The following is a 7,178-nucleotide window of genomic DNA, read 5'->3' as shown; positions in this document are numbered from 1 at the left end:
ATGTTTTTTTGCCAAAACTTTCAACATGAAAGTTGTAGGAAATAATTTAATACACCATAAAAAAAATTAAAAAAAATATTTTTTTACAGAAAATATTTTATTTTAATTTATTTCGATATTAATACTTAAAAAATAATAAAAATTAATAAAAATAGTCAAAAAATTATGGAAAAATTCCCATAATTAAAGGATGATTCACTAGTAATTATAGAAATTATTAAATTATTTTTTTCATTTTTTTTATTTTATTTTGATTTTTTTATGCCAAATAAGGGCTTTAAAAATTCGAAAAGCTCCAGAAAAATTGCAAAAAAATAGGGAATGACATTTAAAATTGATTGTAGTGCATTTTTAATTGTGTTGCACGGTTTGGGTAAGATTATAAAAGAATCATGTTCAAAAAGATCGATCGAGGCGGTGGCACGCCATGGCCTTGGCCTTGGCCTTGGCCTTTGCCCGCGGCCTTGGCCTTTGCCTTGGCCTTGGCCTTTGCCTTGGCCTTGGCCATGCCTTGCACAGGGACTTGGCCTTGCCCACTGCCTTGGCCTTGGCTTTGGCCTTGGCCTTGGCATGGCATGGCATGCTCGCCGAGGCCGTGGCATGCCTTGCTGCTAGCCAAGGCCGTGGCGTGGCATGCTCGCCCAGCCCGTGGCATGCCGTGCTCGCCCAGCCCGTGGCACGCCATGTTGGCCCAAGGCATTGGCATGGCATGCCGGCCAAGGCATGCTGGCCAACGCTGCACAAGGCGGTGCCATGGCATGGCATGCTGACCAAGACCGTGCCATGGCATGCTGGGCGAGGCCGGGGCATGGCATGCTGGCCGAGGCCGTGGCTTGCCATGCCGCCACGGCCGTGGCATGCCGGGCAACGGACCGGCATGGCCCAGCCCGTGGCACGCCATGTTGGCCCAAGGCATTGGCATGGCATGCCGGCCAAGGCATGCTGGCCAACGCTGCGGCACGGCGTGCTGGACAAGGCGGTGCCATGGCATGGCATGCTGACCAAGACAGTGCCATGGCATGCTGGCCGAGGCCGTGGCATGGCATGCTGGCCGAGGCCGTGGCTTGCCATGCCGCCACGGCCGTGGCATGCTGGGCAACGGACCGGCATGGCATGCTGGCCGTGGCGGTGGCACGACATGCTGGCCAAGGCAGTGGCATGGCATGTAGGCCAAGGCTAAGGCATGGCACGCTGGCCAAGGCAGTCGCAAGGCATGCGGGCCGAGGCCGCGGCACGGCCCGCTGGGCAACGCGGTGGCATGGCATGCTGGGCAACGCCGTGGCAAGGCATGCGGGCCGAGGCCTTGGCATGGCATGCTGGCCGAGGCCGTGGCATGGCATGCGGGCCGAGGCCGTGGCATGGCATGGCATGCGGGCCGAGGCCGTGGCATGGCATGCGGGCCGAGGCCGTGGCGTGGCATGGCATGGCATGTTGGGCAACGCCGTGGCAAGACATGCGGGCCGAGGCCGTGGCATGGCATGTTGGGCAACGCCCTGGCAAGCCATGCGGGCCGAGGCCGTGGCGTGGCATGTTGGCCAAGGCTAAGGCATGGCACGCCGGGCAACGCGGTGCATTGGCATGCTGGGCAGCGCGGTGGCAAGGCATGGGGGCCGAGGCCGTGGCATGGCATGTTGGGCAACGCCGTGGCAAGACATGCGGGCCGAGGCCGTGGCATGGCATGCGGGCCGAGGCCGTGGCACGACATGTTGGCCAAGGCTAAGGCATGGCACGCCGGGCAACGCGGTGGCATGGCATGCTGGGCAACGCGGTGGCAAGGCATGCGGGCCGAGGCCGTGGCATGGCATGTTGGGCAACGCCGTAGAAGGGCATGCGGGCCGAGGCCGTGGCATGGCATGCGGGCCGAGGCCGTGGCATGGCATGTTGGGCGACGCCGTAGCAAGGCATGCGGGCCGAGGCCGTGGCATGTCATGCGGGCCGAGGCCGTGGCATGGCATGCGGGCCGAGGCCGTGGCATGGCATGTTGGCCGAGGCCGTGGCAAGGCATGCGGGCCGAGGCCGTGGCATGGCATGTTTGGCAACGCCGTGGCAAGACATGCGGGCTGTGGCATGGCATGGCATGCGGGCCGAGGCCGTGGCACGACATGTTGGCCAAGGCTAAGGCATGGCACGCCGGGCAACGCGGTGGCATGGCACGCCGGGCAACGCGGTGGCAAGGCATGCGGGCCGGGGCCGTGGCATGGCATGTTGGGCGACGCCGTAGCAAGGCATGCGGTCCGAGGCCGTGGCATGTCATGCGGGCCGAGGCCATGGCATGGCATGCGGGCCGAGGCCGTGGCATGGCATGTTGGGCGACGCCGTAGCAACGCATGCGGGCCGAGGCCGTGGCATGTCATGCGAGCCGAGGCCGTGGCATGGCATGCGGGCCGAGGCCGTGGCATGGCAAGTTGGGCGACGTCGTGGCAAGGCATGCGGGCCGAGGCCGTGGCATGTCACGCGGGCCGAGGCCGTGGCATGGCATGCGGGCAGAGGCCGTGGCATGGCATGTTGGGCGACGCCGTCGCAAGGCATGCGGGCCGAGGCCGTGGCATGGCATGCGGGCAGAGGCCGTGGCATGGCATGTTGGGCGACGCCGTAGCAAGGCATGCGGGCCGAGGCCGTGGCATGTCATGGCATGTTGGGCGACGCCGTAGCAAGGCATGCGGGCCGAGGCCGTGGCATGGCATGTTTGGCAACGCCGTGGCAAGACATGAGGGCCGTGGCATGGCATGGCATGCGGGCCGAGGCCGTGGCACGACATGTTGGCCAAGGCTAAGGCATGGCACGCCGGGCAACGCGGTGGCATGGCATGCGGGCCGGGGCCGTGGCATGGCATGTTGGCCAACGTCGTAGCAAGGCATGCGGGCCGAGGCCGAGGCCGTGGCACGGCATGCGGGCCGAGGCTGTGGCATGGCATGTTGGGCGACGCCGTAGCAAGGCATGCGGTCCGAGGCCGTGGCATGTCATGCGGGCCGAGGCCGTGGCATGGCATGCGGGCCGAGGCCGTGGCATGGCATGTTGGGCGACGCCGTAGCAAGGCATGCGGGCCGAGGCCGTGCCGTGGCATGCGGGCCGAGGCCGTGGCATGGCATGCGGGCCGAGGCCGTGGCATGGCATGTTGGGCGACGCCGTAGCAAGGCATGCGGTCCGAGGCCGTGGCCTGTCATGCGGGCCGAGGCCGTGGCATGGCATGCGGGCCGAGGCCGTGGCATGGCATGCGGGCCGAGGCCGTGGCATGGCATGTTGGGCGACGCCGTAGCATGGCATGCGGGCCGAGGCCGTGGCATGTCATGCGCGCCGAGGCCGTGGCATGGCATGCGGGCCGAGGCCGTGGCATGGCAAGTTGGGCGACGTCGTGGCAAGGCATGCGGGCCGAGGCCGTGGCATGGCATGCGGGCCGAGGCCGTGGCAAGGCATGTTGGGCGACGCCGTAGCAAGGCATGCGGGCCGAGGCCGTGGCATGTCATGCGGGCCGAGGCCGTGGCATGGCATGCGGGCCGAGGCCGTGGCATGGCATGTTGGGCGACGCCGTAGCAAGGCATGCGGTCCGAGGCCGTGGCATGTCATGCGGGCCGAGGCCGTGGCATGGCATGTTGGGCGACGCCGTAGCAAGGCATGCGGTCCGAGGCCGTGGCATGTCATGCGGGCCGAGGCCGTGGCATGGCATGCGGGCCGAGGCCGTGGCATGGCATGTTGGGCGACGCCGTAGCAAGGCATGCGGGCCGAGGCCGTGCCGTGGCGTGCGGGCCGAGGCCGTGGCATGGCATGTTGGGCGACGCCGTAGCAAGGCATGCGGTCCGAGGCCGTGGCATGTCATGCGGGCCGAGGCCGTGGCATGGCATGCGGGCCGAGGCCGTGGCATGGCATGTTGGGCGACGCCGTAGCAAGGCATGCGGGCCGAGGCCGTGCCGTGGCATGCGGGCCGAGGCCGTGGCATGGCATGTTGGGCGACGCCGTAGCAAGGCATGCGGTCCGAGGCCGTGGCATGTCATGCGGGCCGAGGCCGTGGCATGGCATGCGGGCCGAGGCCGTGGCATGGCATGTTGGGCGACGCCGTAGCAAGGCATGCGGGCCGAGGCCGTGGCATGTCATGCGGGCCGAGGCCGTGGCATGGCATGCGGGCCGAGGCCGTGGCATGGCAAGTTGGGCGGCGTCGTGGCAAGGCATGCTGGCCGAGGCCGTGGCATGTCATGCGGGCCGAGGCCGTGGCATGGCATGCGGGCCGAGGCCGTGGCAAGGCATGTTGGGCGACGCCGTAGCAAGGCATGCGGGCCGAGGCCGTGGCATGTCATGCGGGCCGAGGCCGTGGCACGTCATGCGGGCCGAGGCCGTGGCATGGCATGTTTGGCCACGCCGTGGCAAGACATGCGGGCCGTGGCATGGCATGGCATGCGGGCCGAGGCCGTGGCTCGACATGTTGGCCAAGGCTAAGGCATGGCACGCCGGGCAACGCGGTGGCATGGCATGCTGGGCAACGCGGTGGCAAGGCATGCGGGCCGAGGCCGTGGCATGGCATGTTGGGCGACGCCGTGGCAAGGCATGCGGGCCGAGGCCGTGGCATGGCATGCGGGCCGAGGCCGTGGCATGGCATGCGGGCCGAGGCCGTGGCATGGCATGTTGGGCGACGCCGTAGCAAGGCATGCGGTCCGAGGCCGTGGCATGTCATGCGGGCCGAGGCCGTGGCATGGCATGCGGGCCGAGGCCGTGGCATGGCATGTTGGGCGACGCCGTAGCAAGGCATGCGGGCCGAGGCCGTGCCGTGGCATGCGGGCCGAGGCCGTGGCATGGCATGTTGGGCGACGCCGTAGCAAGGCATGCGGTCCGAGGCCGTGGCATGTCATGCGGGCCGAGGCCGTGGCATGGCATGCGGGCCGAGGCCGTGGCATGGCATGTTGGGCGACGCCGTAGCAAGGCATGCGGGCCGAGGCCGTGCCGTGGCATGCGGGCCGAGGCCGTGGCATGGCATGTTGGGCGACGCCGTAGCAAGGCATGCGGTCCGAGGCCGTGGCATGTCATGCGGGCCGAGGCCGTGGCATGGCATGCGGGCCGAGGCCGTGGCATGGCACGTTGGGCGACGCCGTAGCAAGGCATGCGGGCCGAGGCCGTGGCATGTCATGCGGGCCGAGGCCGTGGCATGGCATGCGGGCCGAGGCCGTGGCATGGCAAGTTGGGCGGCGTCGTGGCAAGGCATGCGGGCCGAGGCCGTGGCATGTCATGCGGGCCGAGGCCGTGGCATGGCATGCGGGCCGAGGCCGTGGCACGTCATGCGGGCCGAGGCCGTGGCATGGCATGTTTGGCAACGCCGTGGCAAGACATGCGGGCTGTGGCATGGCATGGCATGCGGGCCGAGGCCGTGGCTCGACATGTTGGCCAAGGCTAAGGCATGGCACGCCGGGCAACGCGGTGGCATGGCATGCTGGGCAACGCGGTGGCAAGGCATGCGGGCCGAGGCCGTGGCATGGCATGTTGGGCAACGCCGCAGCAAGGCATGCGGGCCGAGGCCGTGGCATGGCATGCGGGCCGAGGCCGTGGCATGGCATGCGGGCCGTGGCCGTGGCATGGCATGTTGGGCGACGCCGTCGCAAGGCATGCGGGCCGAGGCCGTGGCATGGCATGTTTGGCAACGCCGTGGCAAGACATGCGGGCCGTGGCATGGCATGGCATGCGGGCCGAGGCCGTGGCACGGCATGCGGGCCGAGGCCGTGGCATGGCATGTTGGGCGACGCCGTAGCAAGGCATGCGGGCCGAGGCCGTGGCCGTGGCATGGCATGCGGGCCGTGGCCGTGGCATGGCATGGCATGCGGGCCGAGGCCGTGGCATGGCATGTTGGGCAACGCCGTGGCAAGGCATGCGGGCCGAGGCCGTGGCATGGCATGATGGCCGAGGCCGTGGCATGTCATGCGGGCCGAGGCCGTGGCATGGCATGTTGGGCGACGCCGTAGCAAGGCATGCGGTCCGAGGCCGTGGCATGTCATGCGGGCCGAGGCCGTGGCATGGCTTGTTGGGCGACGCCGTAGCAAGGCATGCGGGCCGAGGCCGTGGCATGTCATGCTGGCCAAGGCCAAGGCATGGCATGGCATGGCATGCGGGCCGAGGCCGTGGCATGGCATGTTGGGCAACGCCGTGGCAAGGCATGCGGGCCGAGGCCGTGGCATGGCATGATGGCCGAGGCCGTGGCATGCCATGCTGGCCAAGGCTAAGGCATGGCATGCCGGGCAACGCGGTGGCATGGCATGCTGGGCAACGCCGTGGCAAGGCATGCGGGCCGAGGCCGTGGCATGGCATGTTGGGCAACGCCTTGGCAAGACATGCGGGCCGAGGCCGTGGCATGGCATGGCATGTTGGGCAACGCCTTGGCAAGGCATGCGGGCCGAGGCCGTGGCATGGCATGCTAGCCGAGGCCGTGGCATGGCATGTTGGGCGACGCCGTGGCAAGGCATGCGGGCCGAGGCCGTGGCATGTCATGCTGGCCAAGGCCAAGGCATGGCATGGCATGGCATGCGGGCCGAGGCCGTGGCATGGCATGTTGGGCAACGCCGTGGCAAGGCATGCGGGCCGAGGCCGTGGCATGGCATGATGGCCGAGGCCGTGGCATGCCATGCTGGCCAAGGCTAAGGCATGGCATGCCGGGCAACGCGGTGGCATGGCATGCTGGGCAACGCCGTGGCAAGGCATGCGGGCCGAGGCCGTGGCATGGCATGTTGGGCAACGCCTTGGCAAGACATGCGGGCCGAGGCCGTGGCATGGCATGGCATGTTGGGCAACGCCTTGGCAAGGCATGCGGGCCGAGGCCGTGGCATGGCATGCTAGCCGAGGCCGTGGCATGGCATGTTGGGCGACGCCGTGGCAAGGCATGCGGGCCGAGGCCGTGGCATGGCATGCGGGCCGAGGCCGTGGCACTGCATGTTGGGCGACGCCGTAGCAAGGCATGCGGGCCGAGGCCGAGGCCGTGGCATGGCATGTTGACCGAGGCCAAGGCATGGCATGCCGGGCAACGCGGTGGCATGGCATGCGCGGCCGAGGCCGTGGCAAGGCATGCGGGCCGAGGCCGTGGCATGGCATGTTGGGCGACGCCGTGGCAAGGCATGCGGGCCGAGGCCGTGGCATGGCATGCGGGCCGAGGCCGTGGCACTGCATGTTGGGCGACGCCGTAGCAAGGCATGCGGGCCGAGGCCGAGGCT

The sequence above is a fragment of the Camellia sinensis genome, unplaced genomic scaffold (assembly GCF_055761805.1).
Source record: "Camellia sinensis isolate YWXY unplaced genomic scaffold, ASM5576180v1 Unanchor6, whole genome shotgun sequence".
Classification (NCBI taxonomy): Eukaryota; Viridiplantae; Streptophyta; class Magnoliopsida; order Ericales; family Theaceae; genus Camellia; species Camellia sinensis.
The sequence above is the reverse complement of the archived record's forward strand: the minus strand, read 5'-3'. Positions refer to the sequence as shown.